Source organism: Ischnura elegans, chromosome 3 (assembly GCF_921293095.1).
Source record: "Ischnura elegans chromosome 3, ioIscEleg1.1, whole genome shotgun sequence".
NCBI classification, from domain to species: Eukaryota; Metazoa; Arthropoda; class Insecta; order Odonata; family Coenagrionidae; genus Ischnura; species Ischnura elegans.
The window spans coordinates 40,700,117-40,726,523 of record NC_060248.1 but is presented as its reverse complement, the minus strand read 5'-3'; the positions used below and the strand labels follow the sequence as shown (position 1 = coordinate 40,726,523).

The window sequence follows — 26,407 nt, the reverse complement described above, 5'->3', positions numbered from 1 at the left end:
CTTTACCATTATGCCGTGTGACTTAGGAATGTTCAATAAATTCATTGACAGTATTTAATGTAATCCTTGACTAATGACTAATGTATAGGTCGATCTTTACCCGAGAAATTACTTTTATTTCACTCTGGCGAACTCTGGCCACCATAATGACAGTTTTTATCATTGGCCCCTCCTCTTGAACGCTTGCAACATCAGCTATTATAAATTAACTCCGCGTCGCTAATTAGTTCATAACGGTGGTAAACCAGAGAATTCTTTTCACAATCTTCTCATTTTGTCACATCGCATATATTGCAATAATACGAGTATCCTCAAATTCTCTTGAAATGAGCTAAAAAATTACGTTGTGTGGTTCTTCTCAGGAGCCATTGAAGTTGGAACACAATTTTGAATCAGCGGCGCATAGCCAGCGAGGAAGAAGCGGAGGTTTTCCTCCACTTGCATTCATACACGTGCGTATTCCTTTTTGAAGACAGATACGTCGATATGCCCGCTGCTTCAAAAGGGTGGGCTCATAAAGTTCCGAGAATTTCCAAACCTGTATGACTCAAAATTGCTTCAACCAGATTACCGGTGCTGAGAAGTCGAATACCACTCATTCTCCAAAGATTTCTCCTCCTGTTAGGTTTCATGGTGCCGTGTCAATACCCTTCGTTCTTTTCCATTTGACCATCGTTAAAGCGTATTCACTCATCTTGTGAGCGCATATTTTGCGTGCTCACACATTTCATACCCTGACCCTGAATTTAAGCATGCCTAATCAATTCCCTAGGCACTCTTAGCAGAAAATTATCCCTATTTTTATCATAGATGCGTTATAAATATAGTCTAAATAAAAATAAAATCCATTTAAACACCACAGCCTTAGCATAATTTAAAAATCCTTTCATATTTTCCTACAATTACTTAAATACACCATTGATTTTACTCTTGTGAAATAGATCTTTATTTATATTTATTATTATATGTATAGATAGAATTTAACATGCAATTGACAAGTCTTGAATATAAATTTTAATACCAGTTGCATTTGTAGGCATAGTAAGCTGATAGTACTTCTGCTTGTTGAGTTTATTGGAAAGGATATCCATGTTGAACATCCTATCAGATAACAATGCAATGAATAAGCTTCTCTTATTCTAGTATTTTATTTCCCTTCTCCTTGTTGTTAATATTTATCCTTTTGTAATAATTCCTTGACATTTTTATTCCATTGTTATTCTCAATTCGTAATGCATGTTTTACTGTCCATTGATTGCAGTGTTGGGCAGCGGACCGATTTACCTCTAACACAAATCTTAAGGACATCTAAGGAAAATTCGGACGAGGTCTAAATAAACTTTGGTTTCATTAATTAAATAATCGATATTTTTATTTAAGTCATCAAAAAAACGTTAATTCCAAATTTTAATGGATCCGATCTTGAATTTTCATTCTAATATAATGAAATGGAAATCTACGTTTCACAAAAAAAACTGTTTTTAACATATATTTTCTACATTTTCATCACATCTACAATTATATAAATAATTTAATTTTCTCGTGATCACTTTTAATTAAATTTTTTTACAAATTATTAATTTTACAATTGTTACCGTTTCATTCTTGAATTCAATGCTAAATATTTTAATGAGATTTCTTAATCAATTCGTGAGTATTAATTTTTATACCAGTCTCAATTATAGGCATAGTATGCTGAATGTATTTCTACTTGTTGTGTGTATTGAAAAGGATATGCATGTTGAACATCCTATCAGATAACAATGCAATGAATAAGTTTCTCTTATTCCAGTATTTGATTGCCCCTATCCTTGTTGTTAATATTTATCTTTATGTAATCATTCCATTTCATTTATTCTATTTTTTTTAATTCTAAATTGAGTTATGTGAACAAAAAGTGATGATGCGAATAAATGATTAAATTTATGACGATTGGAATCCATCTAGGTAGGCCAAAATAAAAAAAACTCTCCAGAATTGTTTTGCGGCTGCATTAGTGAAATGGTAATGTGCGGATTATCAAGAGTGTGTGGCTGGCGTAGAGTACCTACACTTTCTCACAGAACAACATCCGCAACCCTTTATCTCCCAGAATTCTCGACCCCATCTCCACGTTCACCCGCTCCGCTGTCGCCGAAAATATACGTCTCCCGCCTCGGGGCCACTCCACCTCGAGTAAAAGCGTTCGTCTTATCTCGTCTCTTCTGACCGCAGCTTCCTCATTGCGCCCGATGCCACCTTTCTCCGTCTCTCCTCTTTTCCCCCTTTCCTCCTATCTCTCTCCGTCTTTCCCTCTCTTTCTCTGCCGCCGCAACACTTCCGCGTTTCCAGGGCATATGGCTGGCGGGTGGGCGCGGGGCCAAATCTCCAGAGGGGGATGAGAGGGAGGGAGCCACCGCAAAGTGATGTGGGAACAGGTGCGAATGGCCATGCTCAGCTGGAACGGGATCGAACGGATCTATCTACGTGTGCGAGCGGGGAATGTGCGAGAACGGTTTCGTGAGGACCGAGGTTTTTGAAGTCCATATGTCAGACCGTTTCACTTTTAAATCCCGCTCTTTTCCCGAGGAAATCAATGCAGATTGAATGAACGCAGTTGGCCTCTCCCGTGTGGAGGATATCTGAATTTGACACGCATCACGTATTTAGCATCGATTTATGCAGGGGGTCTCTTAACTCTTCGTTCAGACTTCCGTGGGTACTCGTCATGTTAGTTTAAAAAAATAACTTTAATGCTATGTCGCCGCGTCAATTTTTCGGGTGGCCCCAGCGTTTTCCGACCTATGCTGCTCGCTTTTTCTCTTTAAAAGATTCCCTTGAAAAAGCGACAAGCATCGGTCGGAAACGTTGAGGCAGCCCAAAAAATTTACGCGGTGACATAGCCTTAAAATTTTTTTTAAGAATAGGGGTGTTCTTTTTAATTAAACTTTAGAGACTTAACTTAAATGTCATTCAGTCCAGAAATAACATTTTTTCTATTTTTTAACTTTGTTGACACGTGATTGGATAACTGTGAGAGCTTTTAAAGCTTTTCCAATTGTTTGTTTATACTTATATACTTGATTACACATCAAAGTACTCAAAATTAAACTAGCTGCTAAAGATCAATGCGCATAATTCTGTTGGAGCTTTTTCGAATCATTGAACTGTAGATAAACCCAACCCTAAAATCCATCAATAAATGTGAAACTGATCGCATAAGTTACTGTAAATAATTGTTTCATTTTTTACTTCAAAATCAATTCAGTTTATGTTCGGAGGCTACTGCTACCATAAATTGTAGTAGTTTTGTTCAATTTCACGTATTTTATGAAGGAAAGGTAATTACGCATGCCTACTGCTGTTACTTGCCCTCTCACACCGTTTAAATCTGCTTGTGAGAATTTAATCTTGCGATCAGCCGCATAATATGATCTGGCCAAATGAAATCATAATGAATTAAATCCTCATAACTTTCAGTAAACTTAAATCGATAATTATCCCTATGTGGCTGCAAGCTAAGATCCATACTCACTAATTAGATTTTCTCTGTTTCCTGAGAGCCTTTTTTTCCTTTCACTTTAAGGTCATCATCACAATAAATAAACGGAGAGAATCCTACTATTTGCGGTTACTCCATTTTTTCAATCGTAAATTAGCAGTGATATTATTTTTTTACGTGTTTGCTCCTTGGTTCCCTGCCTTTATTTTCCCTCGGTAATTATTGCAAACCTACTTTATTTGCGACTCACATTTACCCTCGCCTCATGAAGTGGATTTCTCAATCAGGATTGACTATTCTTTCCTTTCAGTTCTTCTGTTGTCACCGCGCAGACGGATATTTCAAAAACTGGATTGGTAAAGAATTCATTGTTACATTCCACAGATTACACTGTCAAAAGAAAAAAATATCGGATTTAAGTTCGTAGCTCTCAAAATTCTCCCAAATCGACCGAATAGACCACCGAATAGGAGTCGGATTGTTTTTTATCTGATAAAAAAGAAAGAACCCAAACGTTTCGCTTTATTGCACAATAGACGAAAAATGACAACAGTTCGTATGTTTCTTATTTTTTTTTTGCCGAGGGACTCGAGTGACGTTGGGGCGCAATGTGCTTCGCTACGGTCCATAAAGCCTCGGAATCAAATGTGGCAAAAGTAAGTGGGTGTATTCTCTCTCATGTGTACAGTCCTCGGAAAAGCTTATGTTCTCTACGTGGGAGGCGTCATGGAAAAGAACGTATGAGTAAGTGAGCATAACAGTGAACATAATAGCCAGCATTGCGTTTCAGCGAAGAAACGGAGATTTCCAGGCCTATGAGGACTGACAATTCGACTCGACTTGGAGCTTCAAGATAGTAGCCGGGCCTACGCCGACCTCACTTCCAGGCAGCACATCCTTCACAATCCAATATAGTGACCTGCTTGGGGCATTTAATACCATAAAGACTTAATGTATGTCGAAGCTGGCAAAAGGAAATCGTGGAAACATTCTCGCAAGCGCTATCCTTCCAGCCGCGGCAGCCAGTTTTCGGGGATATTGCTCCTCCAGTTTCGAAACCGTCTTCTATTTGCATCGTAAACTTGCGCTAGGACTGCACCTGAATTGTGAATAGCCATAAAGTTCATAGCTCCCTTAATACAAGTGAGCGAATCCCTCAAGCGAACCTTTGCAAACTGAGGAGAACCTACATGATGTGAAAACTGAAAGGTCTACATTCACCGAGGGCAGGCTTATTCAAGCGTTTAGTGTTTGGAAGACATTTTCTTTCCGAGATATGCACGTCGACTTGCAAGAAGTGCTGGAAGCAAAAAATTACTGCATTAGGATATCAGGTGTGGGAGTCAGGTGACCTATACAAGAATCGACCCATAGGACCCTATAGCCCTTTGCTGAGGTAACTACCGAATAAAGAGACCACGGATGCCAGCGATCGAATTGACCTGCTTAGTAGAAGTAATGGTTACGATTCTTTTTGGGATCCTTTCTGCTTAAAATAATTCGTTTTGGGGACTTTCTACTTGCAATTTCTCTTTGAGGGTACTATTCGTGTAGTCGTTTCCTTTTCGGTAAAGTAATTTTTCTATTATTCCAGATAACTCAATACGCGATCTTCCAGAAGACTCAGAGTACAGATGTATATAGAGATATAAGGAAGGTGAACTTAGAGGTCGCAGTATGCTGGAGAAAGTCATGGAAGTGAGTTGATGTAGCCAAAAATCAACATGGACCTCAAAGGGAGGAGCGGGTAAGTGTATATTTTACTAGTAATCCACTCTTTAATCTCATTGAGTAATCGTCTCATTAAATTGGGATCATTATTTAACTACTAGCTCATATCCTTGACGAACCGAACAAGCATCGAACAATTTCAACTAGCTACTCTTCCCCCCGAGAACTTAAGGGAAAATAATAATCCAAGAATGCAGTTTTGGCGACTTTTACCATTATAGATTCGAAATCCAGGCTGAATGATATCATTACGCGTACAGAATATCCTTTTTTATTAAATGTACCCATTTGCTTTTTGAACACTTTGATAAGTAGGGACATAGGCAAATGTTGCCTATTTAGTTATATTCTATACATCCGGAAATTTTCAAGATGCTTGCGTAAGTTAAACAATTATGTGCTGCTAATATTCCTACGGTAGGTATGGAGCATTTGGGAATTTCTCCAGTCGTATCTACTCCCATCCGAGTTCCCTCTTCAAAACGGAATATGTTTATCCTACTCCCCCTCATTCTGTTTATAATTTCTATTCTCTACATCCCCCTCCCATGCCCATTAAGTATTCTATGCAATAGCACGTTTTTAACATCCCGTTCGCTTTCAGTACTTCATCTAAACCATCTGTCACCTCTCTTTACCTCACCTAGAAGCCCTCTGTTATCCCTCACCATGTCCAGCACTTAATCGCTCCTTCACGACCATATTTCGAACGCACCTAGTCTCTTCTCACCCTCCTTCCTCAACTTCCAAATTTCCGCTCTTCAAAGCTCTGCACTCCAAATCAGACTCTTTGCTAGTCTTTTATTCAAATTCTTAAATATTGCCCCTCTCATCAGTTCCTTCCTATTCATAAACGCCTCATTTGCTAACGCAATTTTCTTCCTGGTTTCCTTAATGTTGTGCCCGTTTTTCTTTAATCTAATGCCCATAAAGTTGAACTACTTCACCAAGTAATGCGTTCCATAAGTTTTCTTCTTGAAGTGGTTTGCGCACCATAGTGAACTCACAACGTGCATAGATATCGCTAAAATAGTGTCTACTCAAGGCGATTCATAACGTATTAGAAGAATCATTTTTTGAAAATCACTGTAAATTTGAGCTTTTTGTTGAATGAGGAGCAACTTGTTGATGACCCAAATATTAGTGGTCCTTCGTGAGAATCAACGTGATGTCGCCCTATTAACTGTTAGTTATTTTTTTCTAGCTTCCCGTACATTATGATCACCGCATCTTTCTCACTTACTTATGGTTTTTTGACCACTTACTTTTAACTGGAGCCTCACAAACCAGGCTTGAAAAACTAAGTCGTACAAGACAAACCAAATTAATCTCTGTCCTTGTTTCACTGCTTGATGAGGTCTTCTAACGAGTCTGCAAGTTCAATTTCAACAATGTTTAATTTCCGCGAATTATATAAATAGCATAAAATAGCAAACAATATATATTCGCGGAGCTGCTTAGGATGGTGCCTCTTTAGCATTGCTTGGGTCGAAAAATGGTGCGGGAGTGGTATTGGCCCAACATTCTCCCGAAGGATGGAAAGAAACCCCTAAAACCAATGTCAAGCCACCACAGTACAGGAAACTATACAAAATATCAACATTCCAAATATAGTATCATTACTAAAATATTCTACCGATTGAGGTAGGTTTTACATGGAGTGCTTACGAGTACCTACTTAAAAAGAAGCATTCTGGGAGCCTCCCCTTCCGTCGAGCACTTCCCTCTTCAATTCACAGTAAGGCCTACTACCTTTCATTCTATCTAATTCTATCTAAAAGTCCTATTCTTTTTCTTCCTCTCCCTCGCTTACCTAACATTCTACGCTATAACACTGTTTTCGACATCCCGTAGCCTACACGTAGGCTACGGACATCCCCTCCCCGCCCTATTATTCCCTCCATCCATACCTTCTATCTCCTCCGTATCTCATCCAGAGGCTGCCTCTCCTCACCCACCATGTCCTACACTTCGTCGTTCTTCCTCGTCTTCGTCCACTTCCAAATATTTTTATTTATTTTATTTATTTATTTTATCCTCAAACCACCGAATACAGCTCATATTGGCCATTTTTTATATCGGGATATAAAAAAAATTTAACATGTTAACAAGTACACGAACAACCATGCCCTGGACAGAGGAAACCTACCCAGGCGGGACTCGAACCCGCGACCTCTTGTTTGACAGGCGACAGGACGTTACCCCGCCGCCACCGAGGCCGGCATATATACTACGTAGATATAAATAAATGGTGAGTCTGCATCACGCCGCGTTTCTTCAACCTGACTCTGTGGCCCTTTCGCGAACCCTGCCCACGCATCGCTCTAACGGGTGCGCCAACGCACGGCCAATTTGAGGCGACCCCACTGCCGGAGAAAGGGGTCGGAACGGCGCCGATGCGAGAGGAGGCAGGCAGGTGGGGTTCGTCTCCCCCGGGGGCGACTTTTGCGGCTCACTCTTCCTGAATCTCCATGTAAGCCCGTTGATGACCAATGCCCACCATCCCCTCCGTGGACTTTCTCACCTTCCCTTTCCCTCTCAAAGCGTTTGGCACCGCACTTGAGTGCGTGAAGCCGCCGTCGTGAAAAAAAGGGAAGATGGTATCGAGAGCCGCATCCGGATCTGATTTTGTCTTGTCACGGGATCGTTTTAAAAACTATTCTCCAAGAGCTTTGTCGTTGTAAAACCACCAGACCATCCCCTTTCAGTCCTCACATGTTTATGAACGCCTCCTTAGCTGACGCAATTCTTTTCTTGATGTCCTTGGTGCTATATGTCCGTTTTCCACTAATGTGCTGCCCATATAGTTGAACTGCTTCACCTAGTCAATTTTCTGACCGCTACATCTACTTTTATCGTTAGCCTCACAATCCATACTCGTCCAAATTGAATATAAATTTTTATGCAAAACATTTTTAGATGCTCAAATTTGCTCTTTACCAACTTTTTCTTTAAATGATACGTAAATGTTATTCCTTTATCCATGCTTTTGTATGAAGTATTTTCTTGGGTATATCAACTGTGTACTACTCACTTTTTTTCAATGATTGATGATATATTCTAATGATTCGTGCCATTGGCGTGGAAGCCTACGCGCCCTGTCGCTTGCCGCATTAATTACTTCAGGACGCAGCCATCATCGAATTCTACATTCAGCACTCACAGCGAGATATTGAGAGAGTGATGCTCGGGATTTGAACGACGGTGTTATTTTCTAAAACTATACAGGAAATGTTGAAAAAGATTCTCGGCTTTCTTCCCCATAGGACCGGGTTCGAGAGATAATCGCAAGTTTTCGCGCGGCATCACTCCCCTGGATGAAGCGTACATCTCCAACAAACATCGTAGCCGAGTGCGTTTAAGCGAGCGGTCTGTAATCCCCGCTACGTGTCGTCCGGATTTGAGTCCCATTGTAAGCAATTTATTATCTATTTTAATATTTCAGTAGTCGCTGTCACAACTTAATCCCATCCATTTAAGTCAATGAATTCAGTATTTTATATCTTATTTTATGGATTTTCGGTGTACAGCCGAATGAGGATTTATGACGCGATTGCGGGGATTATATTTTCACATTGCCGGCTCTTATGCCGTCCCGCGCATTATTTTGGATTTCAGAGATCCGCGAACACATCTATGAATACCGAGGGCTTTAATGCTAGTTCGCAACCAATTCTAGGGGACCAAATTACATAATTCTTTACCCTCCCTATCTAACCCCCTCTATGAGTGTTTTTGAGTTCAAATTGATAGTTAAAATTGGTCAAGTTGTCTCCATTACTCAATTTAACCATACTTAAACTTAGTTTTCCTGTTCCCAGCTGGTTATCAAATTTCACCTTCGCCATGTAGAGAAGCACCAACAGCTCTAACCTCGCCGTTTCTGATGACAATTTGCGAACATTTCTCTTTCGCCGCGAGGGGAAGATCCCACGCAAGTGAACGACCGGCGCGAAATAACGAAGACGTCGACGACGATGCAACAGCTCATCCCCCCCCCCTCCCACCATCCCACTCTCAACTTCACCCAAAACTGCTTTTTCTTTTCTTCCTCGTCTCACATTCATCGCTGCCTATCGCCGAGTCACGCCGTAAAACGCTTTATTTGTGCTCGCAATTTTCAACTTGCGCCGAGTCGGCATTCTTCTTCGCCTCCGCCTCGTTTTAGAGGTCCTTAAGTTGGTTTTCGGGCGTATGGGAAAGGGATGGCGAATCCTTTTCCCAAAAAGATGACGCGAATTATCCCCCACACACCATTACGAGTGCCATCACGCGATTACGTCTCCACCTCGAAGTGAAGTGATGATAATCAAGGAGACGTTTACTTGCCGGGAGCCATGGTTAAGTGTGCCCTTCTTTGAATCCAAGGAAGCAATTAAATTACTCTAGAAGTTTTATTCTACCCAATTTTAAACCCTAGGATACATTATTTTGTGTTCTAAAATACTTAAGATTGGTATATTTCAATGAAAAAATCTTATATTGCCCTTGTTGCTCGACTACATAAAATTTCAGCACCTAAGGTTTTATGCACTTTTTCCAAGTAACTTGCAAAATTTTGCAAAAATGTTTTGTCTTGCAAAACATTTTTGTCATTCCACCGTCGCGTCGGTTGGCGTAGTATTTATTTTTTTTAAATTAATTATTTGATATTCTTCCCTTCTCTCTGAAATATTTTATTATTCTTCATGTAGTTATCGTATTACATAATATTTACCTTTGAGACGTCTTAGTTGATGTCATCTTTTGGTATATTTAATATAAAAACCTCCAATATTCAAATAGAAAAAATACAGCATGCGCTTATGAGGCGAAAAATATGTATATATTGTATGGCTTTGGAATATGATCCTTAACCATTGATCGAATTACTTCCAGATATTTTGCTTCACTTTTTTTGATTAATTATTAATAGTTTTACCCGTTTCGTAATCATCCTTAACCATTGATCGAATTACTTCCAGATATTTTGCTTCACTTTTTTGATTAATTATTAATAGTTTTACCCGTTTCGTAATCATCCTTAACCATTGATCGAATTACTTCCAGATATTTTGCTTCACTTTTTTTGATTAATTATTAATAGTTTTACCCGTTTCGTAATCATCCATAACCATTGATCGAATTACTTCCAGATATTTTGCTTCACTTTTTTTGATTAATTATTAATAGTTTTACCCGTTTCGTAATCATCCTTAACCATTGATCGAATTACTTCCAGATATTTTGCTTCACTTTTTTTGATTAATTATTAATAGTTTTACCCGTTTCGTAATCATCCATAACCATTGATCGAATTACTTCCAGATATTTTGCTTCACTTTTTTTGATTAATTATTAATAGTTTTAACCGTTTCGTAATCATCCTTAACCATTGATCGAATTACTTCCAGATATTTTGCTTCACTTTTTTTGATTAATTATTAATAGTTTTACCCGTTTCGTAATCATCCTTAACCATTGATCGAATTACTTCCAGATATTTTGCTTCACTTTTTTTGATTAATTATTAATAGTTTTACCCGTTTCGTAATCATCCTTAACCATTGATCGAATTACTTCCAGATATTTTGCTTCACTTTTTTTGATTAATTATTAATAGTTTTACCCGTTTCGTAATCATCCTTAACCATTGATCGAATTACTTCCAGATATTTTGCTTCACTTTTTTTGATTAATTATTAATAGTTTTACCCGTTTCGTAATCATCCTTAACCATTGATCGAATTACTTCCAGATATTTTGCTTCACTTTTTTTGATTAATTATTAATAGTTTTACCCGTTTCGTAATCGGAGCCTTATTTTATAGTAATTCCTTGCATATTTTAACAAATGCTCCAATTAATGGGGTCCTTATTCTATTGCATTTCACTGTATCCTTAGTATTTCCTAACTTCCCTTCACTTTCTTACATTAGCTTACTTTATATTTTTTGTTTTGCACTATTAGAATCTTTTAACTTGCTCTATCTTTGCTAGGTTTAGGCCAAACAGTGAAGTATGCTACAGTCAGTGTGCGAGGTATTCAACTTGTCATTACTGTTATAGCATTTTTATGAATTGCTTCCCTTTGTGATGCAACCTGTACCAAAAACCCTTTCGAAACTCCTTACCTTCTTGTGCACACATACTTTAAGAGTTCAAAGCTGGTGTTTTCCTGGTCAACATTGTCATACGCGATTTCTATACACAGATTGGAGTGACTGGTAAAGATTGAAGCACCAAAAATGATTTTGCAACGTCGTTTCGTGTGTCGTTTGTCGTTCCATTTCGTGACTTTAAGTAAAAATTATTTTTTACCATATAAAAGTGTAAATTGATTGCTCTTAAAGCGCAAATAGATTGAACCTTTCTCGAAAATTTCTGTTATTAATCTTTGCATGAAGAGGTATATGATATATAGATTGATAGCTTTTAAACATAAGATCATTGTTTTTACCTACTTAATTTACGTACTTTAGATATACGTAATTAAGATCCTCGGAATTTTATTCACTGGACACTGTCCTGGACAATCCGGTGGACAGTCCTATATTCCCGTTAGGGAACATTCTTGGAAACACATTTTAAAATATTTGTTCGAGTTATCTTTAAGAATATCTCTTCATTAGCTATAAAAGCATTAGGATATGCAAAAAATAATAAAAATCAGTTGTTAAGTTGGTTTGGTCTTATAAGGGTTAACGAGAGGATATCGTATCCGTTTTTATCGCCTCAGGGCCTTGTAAATTGTGAATTTAATTTAGTAGATTAAATTAATAGCCTTTCATCGTGTATGGCGAAAATTTTCTTGTATCTAATAAAAATCAATAAGAAGCAATTAAGCTGCTCATTTTACAGATAATAGAGAGTCATACTATTACCCAATGGGCGAAGCAGTTGCACATTTTCAGCCAGTGGTACCTATCGTTCCTCGCATTCCTCCTCCTGCCTACGTAGGCAGTATTTACTATTCGAACAAGATCCTTTCTGCCATTTGAGGCGACTCAAAATAGGCTAGTGACTCTGCCAAATGTTTCTCCTCTTTGTATGCCGGAGATGGACGAGCTTGTTCACTGGGAAAGAGATAAATGATGCCCATGCGTAAAGACCTTGTAACCTCGTATTAGCATCCCATGCCAGTACGAAAGGCTGTAATTAATGTGCCAAGCCCTCGAAAAGTATTCTACTTGGCAGGAAAAACGAAGAGAGGGAATCTTTGTGAGGAACGAAACTTCAAAAACGGAACTCAACGGCGGTAATGTTGGAAAAATTGATTACCTCTTGTGGACATTTTTATTTTCTAATTGTGTAACGCCCGAAGTTTTTCTGCTATTTTTTAAAAATTCTTGTAAATCTAAAGGATTTTAAGCTTTAAAAATCTTGGGATCACAACTTCAATATGTTTTCATGCTAAATTTTGCAACGTGGATGCTCCGCTCCGCAACACGTAATCTTGCCGTGCAGACAAGGTTGAGAGAAAAATGGAATAAAATCTCAATTATTTCTCATAGCATGAGCATGTTCACGTGAATAAAAATTTTATGGATAACACTTTAGAATTGAATTACAAGCAATCGTGAATCACACCAGTTTCAATAAAAATATGATCAATGACACGGTGAAAATAAGGTTACTTTCCTCGACTAAAGTGACTCGTAAAGTAAGCTTAATGTTAAGGGTAATGAGTTATACCATAGAGTAAGTATGTACTTACTCTATGGTTATACCAAGATTGTGCTCGTGACAGAAGATGTAAAACCAATTTCTCATCTTTAAATTATCACCAGTGGCACAAATAGCTTCAATGAAATTTGGGCTTATCTTTGGATGATGAAATGAAGGAATTTCTGGGAGTGATTGTACATGTGAATTGAAAATTTTCTTTTTTCGATGATTTGTCATAAAATCTTGCCATTGAAGATACAAGGTGATTTGGTACTTTTCACGGTGTCTGGCAAAATTAAAACTTCCGACGGCAGGGGAAATGCCTACTGCATAAATGGATTTACGCTTCAATGTTCCCCTTTTCGAGGTTAGCCCAAAAATGTAAGGTTAAGGCCAAGTGTGATTTATACGAATTCCGCCATTCTCCTTGAAGCTATTGAAGTACGCCATTAGAATATTATGGTGCACGATTTTTTTTTACCGGGATATGGTCCGTAAATAAATACCAAATCCGAGAGTAGTAAGGCAATAAATTTACGACAGAGATACGGTTGATGGTGGTTAACCAGAATGACTCAACTCCGTGACAGGGGTAAAGTGCGCTCATAGGAAACGTGTTGGAATTTTAGGTGCTATTTTTCCCAGTGAAAGTGTTCCCTATATTTTTCGGTGTGATCGTGCGTGTCGCTATGGTCCAAGAAAACCGTTCGCCGATCGTAAACTGATCTGATATTATACCATTGGCCACAGTCAGTGGCGCTTCAAGAGATCCAGAGAGAGGGGCCTATAGCCCCAATTGGGTATCCAATAAACACTAGATGAAATTGCAATTTTGTTCAGTTATCAAATAGATACAGGAGAGTGGAGTCCTGAGACAACCTTTAAAGTGTTGTTACAACACTCGAAATACTCAAAATTTTCGTAACATCCCGGACCCCCACTTGTGCAGAAAGGTTACCTTCCCCATCTTGGCCCCTTAGATAACACTCCCCTTGCCCCTGTCCGCCACTGGGCACTTCAATTTTTTTCCATGAATTGCAGAAGAGAATAGTTCATTATTTTTGGTTATGCTGCAAATATGTGATTAGACCAGCAGCCTGTAATTTTTAATTTCCACAAGATTTCTAATTCGCTTCTTGAAAAAAAAAACTCCTTTCCTACTTATTTTAGAGGTACGAGATGTAATGACGGGATCCATCAATAAAACTCCTGAAAAATATTCTATTTGGCATTGTCCTTTTTATTCAGGTCTCATTGTCCTTTTTATTCAGTCTCATAAAAATTTTATTCAACAATTCCCTTAACAAATAAAAGAAAAATCTGTACTTATCCACCAATTTATTCTCGCGGTACAACTGTTTCGACGCAGCGGCATCATCATAAGGTACCGCAGCCGCTGCGTCGGACTGTCTAGAGATGACTGACGCCGCTGCGTCGAAACTAGTTGTGCCGCGAGAATAAATTTGATAGATAAGTACACAGTTTTCTTTCATTTGCTAGAATGAACTATCACAAAGTTGAGCCGGAGACTATAGAGATTAAACAATCCCCTTCTTTTATCAACAACAGCATAGCAACCTCTTTTTAAACAAACAACAAGCAATCTAACATTAACCAACGAAATCGTACATTAACATATCAATGGCTAAGTTCTAACAACACGTATCTCAAATTCGGCCGGTTTGAGATAAGTATCTTAAACAAAGCGTAATAAAATTTAAAAAAATAAAATACAAGCAAAATACAACTCTTTGTTTGCAGATGAATGCTTCTTTTTCAATTTTATGAACTTTTGATTTTTAATTTCAGTGTGCAAGTAACAAACATTAATCGTTTTCTTGCTATTCTGAAAATCTGCTATTTTTGAGATACGTGTTGTTAGAACTTAGCCATCGTTATATAAAAAATAAAATAAAAACCCAAATAAAAAAATTAAATAGGTGAAGTTAAATATAATAAATAAAAATGAAGTTTAACAAGGCACGGCATTGCAGAGCCCACCCACGGTAAGTTAAACAATGGCAGGCAATGCTCTTCCGTTGTGATGTATACTTTTATTGACCTTTTCGCGTGAGGTGCTATAAATTGATATATTCACGGATCTTTATCCGGCACGTTAAGTGAATAGCCCGAGAGCGCGACTTTTCGTGAATGCGGTAAGGTCGAGAGCGGGTTTTCCAAATGGCGAAAAAAACCTCGACTCCCCCCCCATGTAATCTCCATCCCACCTTTAAAAGATCACGAAAATTAATGACTTACGCCTCTTCTTTCTCTCTCTCATACCTTTGCCATCCTCTCTCGACCCTCGGAGGTAAATCATTCCTTCGCGTTGCGACATACGTGGGAGCAAGTCGCCGCCCCTTGGGTTTTATTTTTTATTTTTATGTAACCGCACTACTCCGTCGTATGCAAATAGTAGGAACGAAGCAATCGAAACGGAAAAAAGGGGAATGAATTCCGGGCTAAGTTCACGCACGACTCGCTCTCTCTGAAGGAGCCCTGCGGAAACGAGGGTCTACGAAAACTGGTCTCAGGGGACGTGAGGGGAGTGGGGGTAGGGGGTGGAGGAATCGCGGGTCGCGAACTTTGTTTCGGTCCCGAGGCACAGAGCCCCGCCTCTCATTGGTCACACCTTTGAACGTGGGATCGTGAATGAGGAACGAGCCGCCATCGTGATGTGCCCGGTAGGATAAGGGATCGGCCGGTGGTAAAAATGTGCCTGTAAAATAGCGATGCTATTGGACTCGATGGGAATGTGCTAATATCGTATGCCTGAACTCGAGTACCTGCACAGGTTTTCTAGAACATCATTTCGTGAATTGTATACGAGACCCCATCGTCATGTGCGAGGTAGGAGATACCATAAAATGTGTGCGTAAATTAGAGTAGCTGGTAGCATCTGTAAAATTGGGCCAGATGCTTGCGACTATCATTTATTATATTACGCAAATAGTACTCGAGATCATATAATTGTGAATGGGGAAGGAGTCTCACCACCGACTTGATAGGAATCCTATATGCTGCGGCTAGTCTACCTGAGTTAGTTAGGAAACACAATCGCGATGTGGAAGGTTCTATTAGTGATTAATAATAATAATAATCTTATTGTCATTCAGCCTTTACAGCAATAGACAACGTCAAGTTTACATTTACAGATATTTTAACAGTATGCATTGTAGCTTTATGCATTTTGAGACAAGAACAAAACACAAATACGAATACAATTTCATTTACACATTGACAGAAATTATAAAAGACCGGCAATCCCTAGTTTTTTGTTTCAAAAAATTCCTTCGAGGAATAAAAGGGTCTTGCAACAAGCCAATCGAATATTTTATTTTTGAAATTATCTGGAGGAATATCTACCATACTACATGGGAATTAATTGTATATTCTCATCCCTTTGCTCTTGTAGTTGTTAAAAAATGTGGATAACCTGTAGTATGGTAAGTTTAGTTTGTTGCTATTCCTGGTGTTATGACAGTGAATATTTTGTCTCTGAAGTAGATGAGGTAAATTATTCTTTGTATATAATAAAACAGAGTAAATATATAAATTTACAACTGTCAATATTTTAATTTCGATGAACAAAGACTTACAGTGAGCTAATTTATCAGCATTCATCATAATACGAATTACTTTCTTCTGCAATAGAAGGATTTCATTAATACGACTGCAGTTACCCCAGAGTACAATTGATTCTATTCGATTCGATTCTATAAGATTCCATTAGGAGGTATAAAGTGGAAGTAAAATAGAGATACCGCTAATCTAGGCCGGAGCGAGCTAAATATACTCAAATATTAATATTTGAATACCATATGAATAAAGTGCACATGGATTACAGTATGTGTATTCGAGCATCCAAACGTATTCATTAATACCACGTGAACGGACAAATTTCTCGTTACCTGTGGTGGGAACTTGAATGCTTCCGTGATCATTTGATCCTGCAAATGAATACTACGCGGATGTTTGAATGACCACGGCCTCTTAACGATGCATTTGAGTGTATTCAATAATTATAATCTTTCTGCGGCTTGAAGTAACTTTTGATCTCCTTAATACCTGTACTATACATAGGTACTTTCGGCCTTGAATACTGTTACCTACACCGTAATGGAGTTGTTTAGAGACTCAAAGAACTAATATATTTTTGAGCTATTTGGGAAAATTATTTTCGTGGTCACAGTAGGGAGTGAAAATAATTCGCAGTGGGCGCAAAAAAAGTGGAAGTTGCCATTAGGGTATTAAGATATGTGTACTTACTAATGAGTTTCCGAATTTGTCTCCCCTTTGCTTGGCGTTTAATCCTGTTTTCTCTTCTCAAGTATTTAAGTGATATAGTGGCACACCCCTTAATTCTGTAGGCACAAAAGGACTCGAGGAATTTAAGTAAGAATAGGGTCGTTTCCTATTATTTTTTCACTACCTAAATCGAAAGATTATTACTCCTGGAGTACGCATTTCACGCTTTTAGATTTTTAAATGACGATATCTATTTTTCGCGATTAAATAAAAAGTGAAAATTTTCAAGCGCGCGAAAACACGACGGCTAAGTATGAATACTGGGAATACCCCGTGTGGCGTCATTCTGGTGCCCGCTTCCGCCGTGTGAGGTGACCTTGGGGCGAGGATATTGTGCGCCGCTGCGATGCTGGCTGCTAGTAGCTAGCAGAGTACCCTGCTAGCAGGTAGCGCTTGGCTTAAATAAGGATTATTAATACCTTATCAAACGAAGGAAACTTTCCGACTTTAAGCAGTTTTAATAGGTGATTATTAAGACATGTTTCCCTGAGCTCTGTGCCTCATGCATGCATTGGTAATCTCTGACGATGTAAAACTCCTATCTACCCTTATAGAAACTAGGTCCCTGTGACGCCACGTGGAGTGGTATCGCATGTGCGCCAATCTGGCCTTTTTCAAGCGCAGTTAAAATTGACCATTGCCATTCGTCGAAACTAGGATTTATAAATCCAAATAATTTGTATGTAATGAATACACTAATGGTGGGTAACGAATCGCAATCAATGCCTTTCGTTTTCTTTGATGAAGGAAACTACCCTATTAAAATGACTTTGTAACGCTAAGCATTATATGTGCGGGGATACATTATAATGGTCCTTAACATTTTTGGTCCAATTTTTTCCCGCAATCGGTGAGGAAAGGCGTTGCAGTTACAACTTCAGAATAATGGATATAAAGGAATTCATTTTTTGGGCATGTGTGTATTGCGTAAGTTTTTGAATCAAGTATATCTTCGCTCTAACCTTTCTTTATACCTTGACTCATGCATGGGGGATCATCAAGAGACCATCACTAATGGAATTTCAATAAGTTTCGGTGGCCATGGGTATTGCATGTAGGTTATTAAAGTAAATGGTGTGCGACGAAGTAGTAGGGATCTTTATTAGGAATATGATGAGATTCATACTCATTGCTTGTTACCGGTCTCCATTCTTACCTCCCCTGAATGATTTGCTACAAAAAATTTCTTTCCAGGTCTTGGCAAGTGCCATCAGTAAATACCCTTTGATTGATTAGATATTTTCCTATATTCTCAACCACGAACTAAGTTTCTGTCATATACAATGGGTGATAATTTACATTGCTTTGAAATTGGCTCGATAATGATAATTTATTTGAATAGTTTAACAGATATGAGTAGGCGCCATCGTTTGCATATACAGAGAAACCCGGAAACTGAGTATACTCTTCCAGCTCTCTCTTATCTCATTCGAAATATATGCACAGCACTGCTCAACCATCGGAGGTAATTTTTGATTTCATTTTCCTTAGTGGCAGTTTTAACTTTTTCTTGTTCTCGCGTGCAAACTTTTTTAGCCCCAATACGTTCAATCTTATATTATAAATCAGCTCAGAGAGATGGTAAACATAGAAGTTATTAAACCTTTAGCAAAACGTCCTCATTGAATCAATAAAGTTCACACATTGATTCGCTTTCTCCCGTTTACCACTATTGCGGATAATTTATGTGATACATTTGCTACCCATCAATTGGAAGGCATTAGCTCATATTATAGATTTAATCTATAGATATGGCGAAATCTCTTTCTCCGTTTAGAGTTTGCAAGGGCGTAGTCCATCTCAGAATCATGGGGTTTGACATGCGAAGGCGTATGAATCCCCTCCAATGATTTTCATTCGTATACGGAACCACCTTTATTACAATCCCCAGCAAATCATCCCAGAAATATGGACTCCTCGTACTTTCTCCTGCCTTTTATGAGCCCCGCCCTACAATCATGTGAAACAATTTGAATTTGCATATTTTCCGAGTAAAATTGTATCGCTACTAAATCATGATTTCTATTGATGAGACAGCGGCGTGGAGTTAATTTTGAGCCGTCATCCTAGACTTTGTATTAATTAAAGACAGCAATAACGGTCGAACTAAGGAATTCATTCAGAATATTAATACACGCTTGCCACACTAGCAAGCAGAAAGGCTTAAAAAATTCGTGGCTGAGAGAGAGGACCTTCCTTGTAATTTTGAATCATTCACAGACCATTGCCTTATACCGGGTTGAGTCCTCCCCTCATCCACCTCAGCCAGCATTCGAGATGAATCACTGAATTAGTTTGAGTGATTTAAAAATACCGAAGAAATCGGGCACATTCACTGCGGATTATTCATCCGCATCTAAATATTGCGCAAATATCTTTTTCCACTGTAGGGTATATATTAAAGGCGTCCCATTTTATTTGCTAATGATTAGAAGCCGGATTTGAGAATTTTGCTCCTAATCACCATTGCTGATGATTGGAAGCAAAATTGGAAATTATTTTTTTTTTTCTTCCTGGTTATCTCTTTCAATTTTTTTACTGAGTGTATCACCTTATTCTACGTTCATTAAAAGTTTTTTTGCGCTCTTAAAGATAATACCAACCTTTACCACGAATAATCAGTTGAAGATTACCCCCCACCTATGCGCTAAGCTCTCTATTAATCTTTATCGCATCAACGTAAAATTAAATCGTGTAAATGACTTTCTTATACTTGAGATCAGGAATATTATCATAAATGGAATATTAGAAAACAGAGAATTGATGATTATAACTAGCGTAATGGTCCTTTCAAATACTTGTTCTTCTCTTACATAATATCGCGGCTGTTAAAAACATGTTTTCTTGAATTAAATAAGGAATAGACTGCATAAGGCAAGAGTTTTTGGAAAGTGATCAAAGATTTTGTGGCTCAGAATCCGAATATAGGCTTTGGAGCTTCTAGAACAAATATTTGCTCAAGTGAACCTAGGGAAATGAAAAATCCCAGCTGGTGTGAATGTTTAACATCGACGCGCATATGACTTACTTATACAAACATAATTGTTATGCAAGGGATGAGTTCTATCGTCTCACGTCAAAACCAACCGTAGGGTTGTAGCAGTAAGTGAGAATTGCACAATGCATAGACTTTTTTCGCGAAGCGGCGACTACAAAAAGAAATTTTGTTTGGAAAGGGCAGTAGCTTCTTTGATTTGTGTGGATGACATTGATCCACCTTTGTTACGTGTTCCCGACCTTTGAGAATGACATAGTGTATAGCGTCGAAATCTTGGTCAGGCTATGAAATAATCCGTGGAGTATACAATATTAGTGTATTTGTGATTATTTTTTTCTATTACACAGCTTCACCAAAATCCGCCATGCACCTTTACTTGCTATGAAAAAGCTTTGAGTGAAGCAGTTTTCCCTGTGGATTTCAGTACTGTAAAACGTCACAGTTCAAGCAATAAAATCAAATGGGTAATTGCTGTACGCCATTTTTATCAACACCGCATGTGTGTACAGTCATGGTGTACCTATTTTGATAGCTAATGATTGAAGCTTGAGGTGGGAGTCGATCAGCCATTACTAATCGTGAGTGCTAAATGCACCTATCGCATATTGTAATCGTCCCGGTTCGTTCATTAAGAGGAGGCGAGAGGCATGCGGGGGTACTCACAGATGGAGCTGCCGCTCTTCATGATTACATGCCACACGGGGCCGCACTACCGCCATTCATGTAACGCCCGCAAAAAGGAAAGCCGCGGCGGGGTGATCGCATTTGGAAAAAAATCGCGATGGGGTCAAAACAATCTCGCAAATTACCTCACACGATGATCTAAAGCACTCCACCACCTGCGCCGAGTCTATCTTTAGAGCGAAGAAGGGATTCCTCCGTCTTCTTCCCCCGCCTCCTTTCCCATCGCGAACGTCTTTTCAGCGAACAATGCCACACATCTCTCTCCGCGGGATACTCTCTCGTCAGATACGTGCACTCACCTTTTGTTATATGCCCTCACGACACTTCCTCCTTTTCCCACGTCGATGCTACTCCCCTCTTTAACCTAAGCGTTTTTAAGCTCATAAAGTCTGCGAAAACAAATGTCGATTTGGATTCTTCTAAAATCTGCACCTACACGTTTTAAAATCAAAGGCCATTTTCTAAAGCCTGATGATATGATCATCTTTTCCATCCCTCGGAGTCTTTGGTATTCTGGGACCAAAACAGTGATCGCTTGAACCAGGCATGCAGCTAGGAATCAAGACTTGGGGGGTTTTAGGAGCAACTAATACTGGGGGTTATGGGATACGGAAGGTGCTGGTGCCCTCCCCAGAAATCTTTTAAGATAAATGGTTCAAAGTGGTGATTTGTACGACTTCCTGGGGGATGTTTTATTAATCCTCACACTATTCTTTAACCCTTTTACTGCCAGTCCATTTCAGGTGGGAAGCACGAAGACTGCCAAGGCTATTTTCCGGGATTAGCAACATTTCAGATTTAAAAATTTTCCAGCTACTTATTTTTATTTAATACGTCTAGATTTTTTCCCAATTCTTAAGATATACTTACGTCTTATAACCATAGATAGATTATGGGCGTTTACATAAATTACAGCTGTTGAAAAGGCCAAAATCACGAAAGAAGTGAAATAATTCGGGGCGATAAATCGGCCCCTGGCAGTTTTCGCTCAACTAGCAAGGGCCGATATATGTAGCAGTAAAAGGGTTATGTAATATTTATCCAATTAAGGAAAATGTACTAAATTTTATAATTTCTCTGAGTTCTGGGGGGAGGGAGGGTTTTATCCCTCAAAGCCTTCCCTTCGCTGCGCCACTGGCTCGAATCATCATTTTCTGAAACACAAGGTCATTCCAACCGTCCCCTTTTACATAGCTTATTCCGTCATTTTCCGTGATGACGAGTGTTATTCAAATAAAAGCCCATCATGGCGTTACAATTGCTATGAGCAGTCTTGCGCTCTGATTCGCAGAAAAACCGTACCAGCGATAGTTTCACCGACGGAAAAAGGTACGTGTCGGGTAATGGAAAAAATTATGTGATTTCCATCCCTGGAGCCATCGCGGAAAGTGACTGCGTGAAACTGTAACTTTTTCCACTATCATCAGAGCTATCCCTCGGAGGAACGGAAAATAAGATCGTGTGATTCTGGCCCAAGTGCTATTTGCCATTATTTTTAACACCACACTACGCGGAGAAAGTCGTTGTATACCTTTCTCGGTAGCCAATTACTTCCCTTTTCTTTTTTTGCCATGATATTTTGCGTAGGCGACCGGCAACAGAGGTCATTTGCGTCATTAAAGAGAAAGGGTGGAGAGAAACCTGGCGTCGGCAGCAGCCTGCACGTAACCGAAGACGTCAAAGGGACCAAGGCTGAGTGTCCATCCAACGGACGGAGACTTGAAATTCCCTCCACAATGCTCTCTATGACTGATTCGGCATTTGTTTTTAATCTCCACCACCGCTGGGTTTTGAACACGGACTCACAACGTAGGATGACAGCACTCTAGCCACCACACCAACACGATCCCCTTCTTTCTAGTGCGTTCAAAATATGGATATTCTATTATTTAAAAACCGTAGGGATACTTAGTGGATGTACTAGTGAATCACTTGAGGGACTTACACAGAACGCATCACCCTCGCACAAACACAATGTTAGTTGTACCAATTTTCTTGTTTATAAATTATAATATCATATTGTTATATTTAGATCACATATAGCTGACCCTTTTGAACTATTATCTTCGCTACAACTACAGAAATTTTTAAGTGTGAGACAAAAACTGGTTAATTTCGAAAATTTGAGGTGAGTACTACTGCTCCATCGGCAAAGTTTGCCCTTCACAACTCTGCGTGGGGAAAACAAATGAAATTTCAGAAGCGTCGGCTCCTAAAAATCGGCCTAGGAGCGGTATGCTTCGATCTTATGATTTCATGCAATACTAATGTTGTTTTTTTTTGCATTTTCGCGAGAATTTTGTTTCATTAGCTATCATCTATAATTATTAATTGCATTGGAATAAATATAGTGATAATATTATCGTTAATCATGAAAATAATGATGGCACATGTCTGTGCATCACTATGGCCACTCAATTTTATTTCCGCATTCGGAACATACGAAAAGTAGCACATTTCCTATATAAGCGATCATGAGTTATGTGAAAATTTATCTGGAGCATTTATTTATGATAACCGACCGATGTTCCAAGAGCATGGTGGTCTAGTCATGTTATTTAAATAGCTTCAACTGATAAGTTCATTAGGGAACAATTATATATTATTCAAGTATTGGAATTTAAGCAACCTCCCTAAAACGAGCTCCCAGGGTGTATTTAGCCTATGATATCGATAAATGGGTTACTTTAAAGTGATGCACGGTCCTCCGTAACTGTATCATAATCAAGGGCAATCATTTTTTCTTAATTGCAGGAAAAAGTAGTAATTTCGATGCTTATATCTTCAGAATAATGTTAACTAATGAAAATAATAGCATTCTTTACTCCGACTTGAGCTTATTTAGTATATTTGTATTCCCAAGCTTCCGACATAGGTAATGGAAATCCCGGGCGTATTGCCGCCTTCACGCTTATAAAATCCAACCTGAACAAATGTTTCTGCAACGACGCATGGAGCTGGTTACCTGACGTTATTTATTCTCGAAGACGGGATCTCATTGGCTCGCGAGGCGGGTCATCAACGCCACTCCGAGCAGTGAGGCCACCCTAATTCTCCTTTGTCATTAGCTAATCTCGTATGTCACCGTTGAAAAGAATGAAAAGTATAGAACTCCACCCGCTGGATGATGCGAAATTCGTGTTTTCGGGGCACTTGAAAAAAATTCAGAAGTAATAATTAATTATTTAAATAGTAAGGGTACATTATTCTGCTACAAAGACGTTAAAAAAGTTCTTATAAATGACCTCAAAATGCGAAATTCAATGAAGGTGAAGCCTAAGGTGATTCAAGACATAAAGCACTGCCTAAAGGTAACAAAATGGTAAAATAAACATTTATTAACTTGAATTCAATTTATGAGAAGCCGCAGAAGTGTGCAGCGTAGGTAGATGTAAGATTCGGGCTCCTTGACGCCTTCTGCTATTAATAGACAAGCGCAGGGATGTGTTTTTTTCGCCCTTATCTTCTTTAACACTACTCGATGATATTAAAGGCTTTTGTTTTCCATCGCTTCCTTCAAGTACCGAATTTTACTTACACTGGATAGTCGACGCCGACTTTCGAAGGACGTAGACAGAATAGATAACTTGTTTATGCTGGTGTCAGACAAACCTTTGGCCACGTTTTGAAGCTCGTAGATTTCCTCAGATTCACAAAGTGACATCACAATTCCCTCCAATAGGTGATCCTCAAGGTCGCAAGGGAGTTGCTTCAGGCTGGTATGAGCTAAGACTTGTTAACCGGCCGCGCCTGTTGCGCTAATTTATAGCTGCATCCGGCATGGCAGGGGGTAAAATACACCGAGTTTGTGAATTTAAAATGTACCTAAGTATTGAATAGTCTGCCATTTCCAGTTTCAAAAATACGTTACACTCATCTGCAACGTCTCATAAATTGAATTCAATATAGCACAATGTTTATCGTACCATTTTCTTGAGGCATTCTTATGAAGTGCCTCATGTCGTACAACCTCTTCGGCTTTACCTATATTGAATTTAGCTTTTTGTGGTCATATATAAGAACTTTGAACGCATCTCCAGCTGGATAATGTTGCCATATAATAAAAATGATTCATTGTGGCTTCTGATTTTTTATGCAAGTGCCCCGATTACAGCTTACAAGGCCTTTACATCGGGAGCTACCTTTCCCATACTTAATGTAAAGGATTCACGTACTTAAACCTGAAGCTTTCAGTCACAAATTCAAAAACTTTACCAATACAAACACCCATGCTCTGGATAATGGTAACTTACTCAGGTGGCTAAAATAATGTTTATATCCCCTCACCATATATACATGTCGTTGAATACGAGCCATATTGGTGTACCAACTCTTAAATCATAATCTATACTTGTAATTTGACCGTGAATTGGACCGATTCTTAGCAGATGGGTTAACGTTCCTCTTCGCCTATGTGAGCCTAATTCTCACCTAAACTAGTTCCAAAAACTTGACGAATTATTTTCTGGAAATATAAGGTTGTGGAATCTGATTGTGCCCGAGATTTGCATACCTGCAAACATAAGTATTTTAGGAGCTACCCTGTTTTTAAAAAATATTCTAACGGAAAAAACGAAACGCCATTCCACAGTACTTCAAAGCTCTCACAAAAAAATTAACCCGAGGTAAATAGAGAAAATATAAGCTGTTTCTTACCCTTGAATTAAGATTAAGTAGTTGTCAGTCAACTAAGAGATCGTTCCAAACCTAATAGAATATTCGCGGACAAAATCACCTAGCAATAAATACATTCCTGTTCACTATCGTGTAGGGAAATGCGGCAAACATCATTTGGGATAGTGAATGCAGAAAAGAGCACAACATTTCCTTAGAAATCTTAGAAAAGTACAAGAAATATGAAAAATGGTATAATAAGCATTTAAAATCATTCCTGACAATTTCCTCATACCTGTTTGTCATACCGTCTTATAGATTTACGTATGAAGGCACTAAAAATATATACCTGTCTACTTGTGAGGCGAACTTATAGAATCAGAGTTCTTATTGTGCGGTACACGAATCAATTGTCAAAAGGTGGTTATCTGTAATCATGGATGCAAAGCAGCCTCTGCGGTAGTTTACCTCGTTTTTAATTTTCCAATTCTTTAAATATTGCTGAGTGCAAAAGTTGTGCAGAGTCTTGAGCAATACGGAATCCTTGCCATGCCATTGATGTGCATTTGTGTTGGTATGTATATATTTAAGAAAATTACTTGATGAAAGAAAAGTTACTTAAGCCGTTAAAAATGACTTAGCTCGAGTTACTTAGAAAAGTAAATGGTTGAGCTATCTATTTATAATATGCGGTAAATGAATATTACCTCATAATCAAAGCCTGACTAGGGTGAAATATTAAAAATTTTGCAACTCTTCCCATATTGACATTGCTTCGTACATTTTATCGAAAGCGTTGTATAAAACTTTGTGCAGTTAATTATTTTAATGAATCATTTTCCGTTTCTATCGGGTATTTCAGTGAGCATTTCCTTCTATACCTTGGCTTGGTGATGCCAACAGTATTAAGCTAGCAAGACCTCCTTTAATGAAAACTATAATTT

General features: G+C 38.6%; 1 long non-coding RNA gene across 1 annotated transcript in view; it reads left to right on the top strand.

The window, feature by feature from the left end:
- Positions 1 to 5,080: 5,080 nt before the first annotated feature.
- The window catches only part of LOC124155686, a 171,800-nt gene continuing 150,473 nt past the window's right edge, over positions 5,081 to 26,407 (top strand). The window contains exon 1 of the long non-coding RNA XR_006864219.1: positions 5,081 to 5,228. This is a non-coding gene — a long non-coding RNA (uncharacterized LOC124155686). The remainder of the gene's footprint in view (positions 5,229 to 26,407) is intronic.